At 44.6% G+C, this 11071-nt stretch overlaps 1 long non-coding RNA gene across 2 annotated transcripts in view; it reads right to left on the reverse strand.

Annotated features, from left to right (window-relative positions):
- The window catches only part of LOC110390357, a 13023-nt gene extending 2037 nt beyond the window's left edge, over positions 1 to 10986 (reverse strand). The window contains exons 1-4 of one of the 2 annotated variants that reach the window (XR_002433717.1): positions 10804 to 10986; positions 3142 to 3238; positions 1439 to 1569; positions 473 to 665 (exon numbers count right to left, since the gene is read on the reverse strand). This is a non-coding gene — a long non-coding RNA (uncharacterized LOC110390357). Of the gene's footprint in view, positions 1 to 472; positions 666 to 1438; positions 1570 to 3141; positions 4024 to 10803 lie in introns of those variants that run through there. The other variant, XR_002433716.1, reaches the window with a different exon arrangement.

Raw genomic sequence — 11071 nt, forward strand, 5'->3', positions numbered from 1 at the left:
AAAGGAAAAGGAAAAGGAAAAGGAAAAGGAAAAGGAAAAGGAAAAGGAAAAGGAAAAGGAAAAGGAAAAGGAAAAGGAAAAGGAAAAGGAAAAGGAAGGCAGCACACCACACCAGCAGAAGAATTAACTGAGGACTGGAGTTAAAATTGATGGTAGTGATGAAGCTCACACAGCCATGTTCTTAAACAGTGAATTTCCTTAGGCTGACAAAAAATCATGCTTCAGCTATTGGGCTTTGAGACAAAATGCTCAGGATGCAGACCCAAACTACCAGCTCTTTCTGATCAGCATGCTGCAAGTCCCCGAGGCCCCATATACAGAGGAAACAAGTGTGCTCAGGACTGAGGTATGGGTGGAACAATGTTGCTGGAACATAGAAACACATGTTCCTCAAATCAGCCACCAAAAGACAGCAGCCATGAGCAGTGTGCCAACCTGACCCTTAGCAGAAAAGGCTGATTTATGTAAACACCTTGGAGGGGCTCCAGGCTGCACCTGACATCCACCAACTTGCCTGGTGATCACATTTTTCTAAGCAAGTGCAGAGAAGTTGTTTTTCTTCTTGTGACCTTGGTAGCTCAGAGAAGGATTTGCAGAGTTGTGTTCATGCTGTTTCCAATAGTGACCATTCCTCTGATTCCCTTCTGGTCTTCTAATAGGGAGAACTGCCATGAGAAATAATCTCATGAGTTACTGCAAGAGTCACAAGGATACATATAACACAGAAAACAACAGAATTGAGTGACAGGAAGAGGCAGACCTGATTTTGTTTGAATTTGATCCCCCACATCACCAACTAATTAAGGAAAACTTGAAACTGGGTTTTTCTTCTCTAACATTTCAAAGAAAATAGAGTGGTTTTCTTCCTAAAAAGAATCCCTCTCTATCTTTCAGGGGTTATTTTATATTAATTCAGTAAATCCCCACAGCAGTGCTGAGAACAAAGCATTAACAATTAAATTTTAGCCATTTTAAAGCAAGGAGCTCATGTGAGTATGTAATAAAGGGAAAGGATTTCTATGAAACGCCAGCAAGTTAAAGCCTTTGGCAAGTAAATATTGACCACCAACGAGGTGAGCGACACTTACGGGTGGAAAGTAAACACTGAGTGCAGCAAGAGGCAGTGCCTCGGCTAGAGCAAGGGCAACAATCTCACATCTCCATGGAGTCTTTGTCCCAGAAGTGTGATGCACTGCTGACATGCAGCAAAACCTCCCCCCAGAATTATCCATCCCCAGCCCTGCTGCCTGTGCAGCTGCCATGGAGCAGATTACCTCCTCCTTTCTCTTTTTTTTAAATTTTTTTCAGGGTGGTGATGCTTTGTTTTCGTGAGGTTTTTTTTTTGTTTGTTTGCTTTGGTTTGGCGGTTTTGGTTTTTTTTGAGTGGGGTGAGGGAACAATAACCCACAGAACTCTTGAGCATCTCTATGCAAGATACCTCTTCCAGAAGATTTTTCTTCTCTTATTTCTAAGCAGATAATAAACTTTCTTTAAGCAGCAGGAAAAATTTTAATTGGAGCATTCGTCCTTCTTAGATGTCCCACTGATAACCAGACAGAAGAGACAAATCTGTAGGAAGTCAGACTTCATTAATTCTAGCACCCACAAAAACAACTTTTTTTCAGCTCAAATTGCTTCATTATATCAAAAGTGACTAATAGCACTTTTTCCCACTTGCGTCAGCTGTGCAGAACTGTCAGCAAAAGGAAGTTATGAACCTGAGGCCATCTAGGCAGATGCGACCACCTTCATCAGGGAGCTCCTGCCATGACTGGACTCCCAGTTCCACCACCAGCAAAGCCCTCAGCTCAATGCCATATTGCAGAACATTCAAGTCAACATCAACTTTCTCTCCTTGCTGGATGAAGCACTTTGAGAAGCAAGTAGCAAGAGGTGAAATGACCAGAGGAGAAGGAAAATGAGAGCTACGAAATGAAGACAGTCACAGGAATACTTCAGCAAGGACACAGCAAACTGTCCCTGCTTCCAGGAGTGAGGCTGGGTTAGCTTGCCTTTCTGGGCTACACTGCCAACACCTGGCACTCTCCCTGCAAGAATTTAACATTTTCCTATGTTTACTCAGTGCAGCCATGTGCAGGGCTGCGTGTTTTTCCAGGGTACAGTGGCAAACTACTGTAACAATATTTACCATTGTTCTTCACTAGGAATGAGCTGAGCCGTGGCTATCAGAAGGCTACCCAGGTACCCAAAGTTCAACTTGTTCCAACCCAAGGATCTGCCAGCAAGATGGCCTTCTGGAAAATCCTTGCAGGATGCACGGGCTGTGGCTGAGCCAGGCACACTGCAAAAACACCTTTGATCTCATTTACATCCCCAAATCTCTGAGGTGGTGAGGAAAAAAATTCTGCAGTAAGATTTGCCATGTTTTTTCAGGTCTTAAAACCAACCCAAGCCTGTTTCTCACCGGGCTGGGCAGCGCTCTCACCCTTACCCTGCCTGACCCACAGCAGAGCACTGTGGCTGCCCCTGCCCTCTGCTCCAGGCTCTGCTCCTCTCAGTGGGCACCTGCTTCTGCACCTCATCTGCTTGCTTTGGAGGAGGGAGTAGGGATCGGCGTCTGATCGGGCAGGATCTGCCGTTTTTCCCACAGCTGGGGTGAAGTTTCTGCATTTCAAAAGGGGGTGCTGGATCTGCTGTGGTTTCAGATTTTATGTAGAGACTGCTTCATGTCTGCCCATGGAAAGTTTCCTCCAGGACAAAGATGTTTTGAGTCAGCGACCCAGTGTTTGCTGAAAAGCACTGCCAGCTCTTTCCAGAGTCATAATGTTATGGAAAGAAAACAGGCCAGGCTGCCTCAGAGAAGGACAGCGTGGCTTGTTTGTTAGAGGTCAGGCTGTCTCCCACTCTGCCTCTCTGTGCTCTCTGTGCTCAGGTTTCAAAGCTGCATGGCTGCTCACATCTCTGCTGCCCGAGGAGCACCTCACACGGCCCACTGTGAGTCACTGCTGGAACAGGCAATAGAGTATGGAGAGAACTCAACAGTGTTGACTTAGAACTGCAAGTGCAGCAGTTTTGTATGAAAATCTTGGGCCTGAGAACATCTTTGACAAGATTTTGCTCAAAAAAGAAAAGCATCCAAACTAGACAAAAATCTGGGTGCACACCATGAAAGAGACTCACCATACAGATGTGGCTGGAGCAAAAGGTGCATCCTCAGGTCATTTGGAAGGGGACCTTTTCCATGGCTGTTATAAATGGTTTATCTGTAGAACAGCTCCTGAGCAGAAAAGTAATCCTGATGAACATTCACACACCTCACCCTGCCTCAACTGCTTCCCAACATGCAGCACTTCACAACATGGTGCAGCTCCCCCACAAACACAAGGAAAGAGCTGAATCACCAAGTATATTAATTGTGCTTTGTTATTGTAATCAGAAAACTCTTCCTGTTTATGCACAGACAAATCAGACAGTTATGCCATTGGTAACATGAACGCTTCAAGTTGTTGCAGCATGACACGCCAGCTTTATGAGGGTGCTCTGGCCCCAGTGGCACAGAAGATGATGGGATGCACACAACCATCTTTGCCCTTCTGTTTTCCACCTGTATACCTGCAGTTTGTGTGCTGCTGGAGAAGAGAAACCTAGCAGCCCGACAACTCTGCAAATTCCCAGCAGCTTCAAACAAAAAGGAAACTTTGATGAAGTAAGGAGCACATTGACTCTCATGTTTTCTGGACACAACCTTTGGCAGAGCCACAGAGTTGCAGTGTAAGAGCAAAACTTCAGAGGCGCAGGATTCTTTTGTTTCTTCTTTCTAAGCCACCTGCTGCAGCATATATAAAATTAACTTGATAGTTTGGTTTTCTGCACTTTCACTGCAACCCAAATTTGCCTTTACAAAGCACAACACTCACCTGTTGCCTTCTCCCATTCCTCACACCTCGTCCCCAAGAAAAAGTCAGATTTACATTGAGAGTATGAATCAAAGAATCATAGAATAATTTGAGATGAAAGGAATTATTAAAGGTCATCTAGTCCAACTCCCCTGCAATGAACAGGGACACCTACAGCTCCATCAGGTTGCTCTGAGCCCTGCCCAGGCTGACATTTACTATCTTCAGGGATGGGGTATCCACCACTGGGAAACCTGTGCCAGTGCCTCACCAACCTGATTATAAAACTCTTCTTCCTTACATCCAGTCTAAATCACCCCTCTTTTAGTTTGAAACTGTCTCCCCTTACCCTGTCACAACAGACCCTGAAAAAGAGTCTGTCCCCTTCTTTTTTAAGGCTTCCTTTTAGTTACTGTAAGGCCGCTCTCAGGTCTTCCCAGAGCCTTCTCTTCTCCAGGCTGAACAGCCCCAATTCCTTTAACCTGTCCTTGTAGGAGAGGTGTTCCATCCCTTGGATCATTTTTGTGGCCCTCCTCTGGACACAATCCCAGAGGTCCATGTCTCTCCTGTACTGAGAACTCTACACCTGGACGCAATACTCCAGGTGAGGCCCCACCAGCGCAGAGGAGAGGGGCAGGATCACCTCCCTTGACCTGATGAAACAGAATGAAAGTTCATAGGAAAAGTAATTTTAAAGGTTCTTGTAGAAGTTCCATGGTAATTTAGGCAAAAATCAAAGAGAAATAAACCAGGACAGGATTTTGCTGCTCTTACATTTCACAAAGAGCAAAACAGGGTCTATAATCTCTGTCTCATTTTTCCAGATTCCAAGTCCGTAGGAGCTAAGCCATGGTTTGAGGGCTGACTCTGCAGGGGCTGTGCCCCCATGCAGCAGCTCCATGGGCAGCAATGCCCTGCAGCTCTCAGCTGCACACATCTGGCACCCACCAGCCTCGTGCCTGCAGGGCACAGCTCCAGGGTGGCCATGCTGGGGCTCAGTGTGCTGGAAAACACAGAGGCTTTACTTCTTCACTTTTTGAGAATCCCAATAGGAAGCAGGGGAGTAATATGGACACCAATTGTGGCAATTGTTAATCCTAGCCTCAAGATGTCTACAAACCTCGAACTTTCATATGAGAGTGCATGGAAGTCCGCAGAGCCCATTTGTAATTGGCTACTGGGTTTTTGCAGGTGGTATCTTTTGTGTCAAGGGTAATTACAGATTGAGTTCCAGATCTCAGTGACTATTTATATAAATATCTGCTGCACAAACAAATCGAGGCGAGGCTGATGTCCTTCACATGGTCTGCTGAGGGGTATTGTTGATCAAGTCAGGTCACGGAGATGCCCACTGACTGGGGCAAACAGTAAAGCAATTAAGACAATTCAGCCTTCATAATTTATTCATTGTGCAAAATACTTTTTTTCTCTTGATTCCAGTTAGGAGTGAAAGGAGGCACAGCCACTGACTGTACCCTCTAATTTCTCCCTGTTAAAGACATTTGTCACAGTGATGCTGAGTGACACATTACCTCTTTACTGCAGCTCCAGGCTTTACACAAAGCACACTCTGACATGCTTCTGCTTTCAGAACGTACAAAATGCTTGTCAGCTTGGTAAGGCACATTTTCTTTCAATGTATTTAACAAGTCGTTTTCTCTGTAATAATAAATCTCTAGACAATGAAAAAATCTCTCTGTAATACAAAAGAAAGAAAGAAAGAAAAGTCCTCAGTCTATGTATCGCCTATCTCTAGTGGATACAGCATGTTTTCTTCTTTGCTTTTGAGGATGCTAAATCATTTCTAAATTGCCTGTGAGGACGCCCTGTACCTCATTTCTGTAAGGCATTATTGCACTTGGAAACAAAGAGCAAAGGCACAGCCTCGTCCCACACCAACGTCAGAAGGCACCACACCTGGCTTCAGCAGAAAGCGTTTCCTGGGCGTGACTCCCGGCAGAGAATTTTTCTCTGTGGGAACTGCAACCCTCTGCAGGTGGTCTGGGGCATGCCACACAGGTGTATGGCTGCCCCAGTACAGGAATGCAGTAGCGCTGTAGCTTTCGGTCCCTGCGAGGAGCAGAGTGTGTGTGACATGTTGCTGGAGTCACTTGTATCATCACACCCTGCTTCATCAGGTCAAAAGCTGCCTGAAGTCATAGAATCACAGAGTCATCTAGGCTGGAAGAGACCTTCATGATCTACCTGGCCTATCAAGTCTCATCACTAAAGCATGTCCCTTAGAGCCATGTCCACACCTCTCCAAAATGCCTCTAGAGGAATCCGTCACTTCCCTGGGCAGCCCATTCCAATGGTTGAACAACCTCTTCATGAAAAAATTCTCCTTAACAGGCAGTTGAAACTTCCCCTGGTGCAACCTGGGACTGTAATGTCCTTAGCATGCCCCCACTTCACTGTAACTCTTTTTTGCTGTTTGGAAATCCAAAGTACTGACCTACTGCTGCCATCACGGGCAGACAGGCTTCCCATGTCTCTCACATCCCTGAACTTCTAAGCAAGAGCTGGCAGAACAGTATCCCTCCCACTGCAAGGAAAGTACAAGTTCAAGACCACCTGATCAGATTGAATGTGCACAAGTCCATGGGGTCCAGTGACATGCATCCCAGGGTCCTGAAGAAACTGGCTGATGTGGTTGTCAAGACACTGTCCATCATATCTAAAAAGTCATCGCTATCAAGTGAAGTCCCCAGTGACTGGAAAAAAAATGAAACATCACTTGCATTTTTAAGAAGGATGGAAAGGAATACTAGGGAAACTACTGGCCGAAGAGCCTCACCCCCGTGCCTGGGAATACTGTGAAACAGAGCCTCCTGGAAGATATGTTAAGGCATATATGTGATGAGAAGGTGGTCCATGACAGCCAGCACAGCTTCAACAACGGCAAATTATGCCTGACCCATCTGGTGACCTTCTACAGTGGATGATGGCATCACTGGACAAAGACAGAACAATTATGTTTTCTACTTGGACATCTGCAGGGCCTTTCATGTGGTACCACACCACTTTCTTATCTCTAAATTGGAAAGATATGGATTTGAAGGGTGGAATGTTCAGTGGATAAAGAATTGGTTGGGTGGTTGAAGCCAGAGTGTTGTGGTCAATGGCTCTATGTTCAGGTGGTGGTCATGAGTGGTATCCCTCAAGGGTCCAGCTTAGGACATTTGCTGTTCGATATCTTTATCAGTGACAAAGACAATGGGATTGAGTGTACTCTCAGCAAGTTTGCTGATAACACCAAGCTGAGTGGTGCAGTTGACACAATAGAAGGGATGTAATCCAAAGGGGACCTAGACACACTCGAGAGGTGGGCCCATTTGAACATTAATGAGGCTCAACAAGGACAAGTGCAACGTACTGCACTTGAGTTGGGGCAATCCCAGATATGCGTACATATTGGAAGATTAACTAATTGAGAGCAGCTCTGTGGAGAAGGACTCAGGGGTCCTGATGGATAAAAAGACAGAAAGCTAACAGAATCCTGGGCAGCATCACAAGAGGAGTGGCAGCAGAGAGAGGGAGGGGATTGTCCCCCTCTGCTCTGCCCTTGTGAGGCCCCATTTGGAGGGGCCTAGGGCCCCAGCACAAGAAATACGTGGATTTGTTTGAGCAGGCCCAGAGAAGGCCATGAAAATGATCAGAGGGCTGGAGCACCTCTCCTATGAAGAAAGGCTGAGGGAGCTGATCTTGTTCAGTCCGGAGAACAGAAAGATGTGGAGAGACCTCACTGTGGCCTTCAAGTACTTGAAGGGAACTTATAAGCCAGAAGGGGACTGATTTTTTACATGTCCTGATAGTAATAGGATAAGGGGGAATGGTTTTAAGCCAAATAAAGGGGAGATTTATGTTAGATGTTAGGAAGAAATTCTTTACTCCGAGGGCAGTGAGGCCCTGGCACAGCTGCCTAGAGAAGCTGTGGTGCCCCATCCCTGGAGGCGCTCAAGGCCAGGTTGGATGGGGCCCTGGGCAGCCTGAGCTAGCAGGTGGCAATTCTGCCCATGGCAGGGAGTTGGAACTGGGTGGGATTTGAGATCCATTCCAACCCGAACCACTCTGTGATTCTATGATCCCTGGGCTCCCACTCTCAACAGACAACCTCAGTGTTTGTTTCTGACTTTTAAGGGCTGAGTTCAGGCACGTGATGTTGGTAGCTACTTGCACCCGAGACAGCAGCTCCTAGAAGTCTCACTGTCTTTTAGCAAACCTCACCTATGAAGTCTGTTTGGGGTATTTTTGTTGTTAGAGGCAGGCACACAAGGTGATGGTGGTAGTAAGATGGTCAAGCTCTGCCTAATGAGGACAGCTTATCAGGGGAGTCTGGGACACTTTGCTACACAAGGACAGCTTGTCTCCTCAAGAGGTTCTTCCCCAAAACATGACCTACTTCCTTCTTCTCCCCACTGATATTGCCTCAGACAGAGCTAATTCCTGAATCTGAGATTTAAGTAAAAATTAACAAAACCACAAAACAAAACAAAGCAAAAACAAGTCATAGTCTTTATCCAGAAAGCCATTTGTGAACCACAAAGCAATGATTTCTGACACATCAGGCAGATTTTGCCAGTCTTGGCTTTCTTCCTGGTACACTACCAAGCACTGTGCTTCCTTCAAGGTGTGCAACAGTGGAGAAGGGGGTAGGAGTAAAAGCAGAAGTACAAGCGGGGCTTCAGAGGCACTGCCACTGCCTCACTGGGCAGTACCAATGTACACCTCTCTCCCATAGGTAGGAAAACACTTTCACATTCTGCAAAACTCTATCTTAACAGAATTAAAAATATCTGAGGGCACAGTCTAATGAATTGGCATCGAGATTCACTGAGTTTTCAAGAGAGATATCTGACCTCCCTGTTTCTATTTAGAAAGAGGGAATCTAGTCACCTTGCAGACAAATACTGTTCTCTCCTTCCCAAAGAGGCACCAGGAACACCCGCATGTGTCCCACCACATCACTGTCTTCTACTCAGATGCTTCAAAATTCAGGGAGCAAGCACCAAACATTCTTCTTAGATCACTCTTTCAGGTCTTTCAATAATTAAGAATAAGAGAATTTAAAAATCAAAACCAATAAAAATAACATATCACCAACAAAAACAGAAACCTGAAGGAAAGAAAAAGACATTTCGTATCTTGTTATTGAGTGTTTGTGGTTTCTTCCTCCATTTTTCAGGAGCTCTGTCAGACCAGCAGCAAAACCATGGTGGCATCACCATGAAAGCTTGAGGCTGGAGAGTTTTGTGGCACACCCTGGACACCAGCTGGGAGCCCTGAATGTACCCGCCAGCAGTGAATCCTGCCTCGAATCTCAGCATAGAGAGAATATAGGCTGCTTTCATGTTACTGAATTCCCACTGCATCTGTCTCCTTCTCCAGCATCGGTGACAGCAACATTACCTGAATGCCTGCTTGGAATACATCAGTATGATGTCCTGGCATCAGACCAGCTAACAATCAGGGTTCTTTTGCAAACACTTAAAATCTGTTTTCTGATACTTATCTAAACTTCTCCACTTGGTTAACACAGTCAAGAGTAAGGATCATTTTTAGCTCCTGGCTACAGCTCTAAATGATGAAAGACAGACAGCTTTGCAAATAACTCTTCCATGCTTCAGAACAAGGTGGGTGGGGACCATGTCTCCTTATTTCTCCTCAAAAAATGCCTGTGCTAACAGCAGGGCAAGCAATTCAGCTCTTCATAATAGGAAAAAAAAATCCAACAGGTGTTGCATAATGCGATTATGCATTGATATGGCACCCTCAGATGAATACACAAATACAACTATTTATGGAGAATTTTTGGCTCAGAAGTAAAAATAAATTGTAATCTGATATATGTATTTCTTCTTTCTTTCTCATAGCATTTTTCTTCTTCCAACTCTGCTCAATTCAGTTTTTCCATTGCAAAATTTATGGCCCTGATTTCTCTACACTGAATTAGCATAGCTGACTTCATGCTGATGTGTATCAACCGCAGCACAAGGAAAAGCTGTGGACGCAAGATGCCTGCAAGACAGAGGCTCACACACCCTCCCAACATTCTGCTGAGTAGTAGCATCGTCATTAGGAAATTGCTTTGAATTTTCTAATAGAATTACAAAGGCAAGAGGAAATATACTGAATTTCATCCCTGCAGAGGTCCAGCATCATAAATGACTCCAAGCACTTCTCAGCTGCTGTATTATTCAATTAAACAAGTGCTCCACCACCTGGGGAACATTATTACACTTAGAGAAACACAAAGACAGGAAACGTACTCTGCAAGACAAACATGGACTGCAAATAGAAGACAGAAAATTACTAACCAAAGCCAAGTGAAGTGGGAGATGCATGGCCAAAATGATTTGCAGTGCCCCTACACTGAAATTCATGCAGATCCACAAAAGATGAATTTGGTGCCCTCTCTTGGACAGTGTAGCCAAATATAAACACAGTTTTGCCCAATAACTAAACATGAACAATCCTCATATATATGTATTGTATGAAAATTATGAAACTAATCTGCACCCAAAAAAAAAAAGAGAAAAACTTTAAATTCATTGGAAGGAGGGCTTGAGGTCTGGTGTTTATACAGTGTCAGAAGGGAAGAGTTTGGGGAACTCCACAGGATTCCTCCCTTGACCTTGCTGCATCTGTTTGGGGCTTTATAAAAAAAAAAAAAGACCAAACCACTGCAAGTGTCATTAAACATATATATATAAATTTAACACCTGAATGATAACAGTGAGCAGTGCTCCATATGTTTTTGATGATACCTAACCCATTTAAGAGTAATGAAAATATCTAACATTATTGCTTAAAAAAAAAAAAGTTCCTTTATTTAAAAATACAAATCACACTTCTAACCAGTCTATACCAGGATATGTTGTATGCCTTCAGGCAACAGTTCTTCAGAAGAGCAGGACCAAACCAGCAAGCTTTTTGTTTCACATACCTGCTACTTTACTCAGCACTTAATAGTAGTAGCACAGTAGAACAGGAACAGCTTAGGCACAAGCTCAGTCTTCTTCCTTGCTTGCTTCCTTTCTTCCTTCCTTCCTTGTTGTCTTTCTTTATCTTCCTTCCTTTCTTTTTACTTCTTTCTTTCTCTCTTCCTCCCTTCTTTCCTACCTTCTCTTCTCTTCTCTTCTCTTCTCTTCTCTTCTCTTCTCTTCTCTTCTCTTCTCTTCTCTTCTCTTCTCTTCTCTTCTCTTCTCTTCTCT

The sequence above is a fragment of the Numida meleagris genome, chromosome Z (genome assembly GCF_002078875.1).
Source record: "Numida meleagris isolate 19003 breed g44 Domestic line chromosome Z, NumMel1.0, whole genome shotgun sequence".
Taxonomy (NCBI): Eukaryota; Metazoa; Chordata; class Aves; order Galliformes; family Numididae; genus Numida; species Numida meleagris.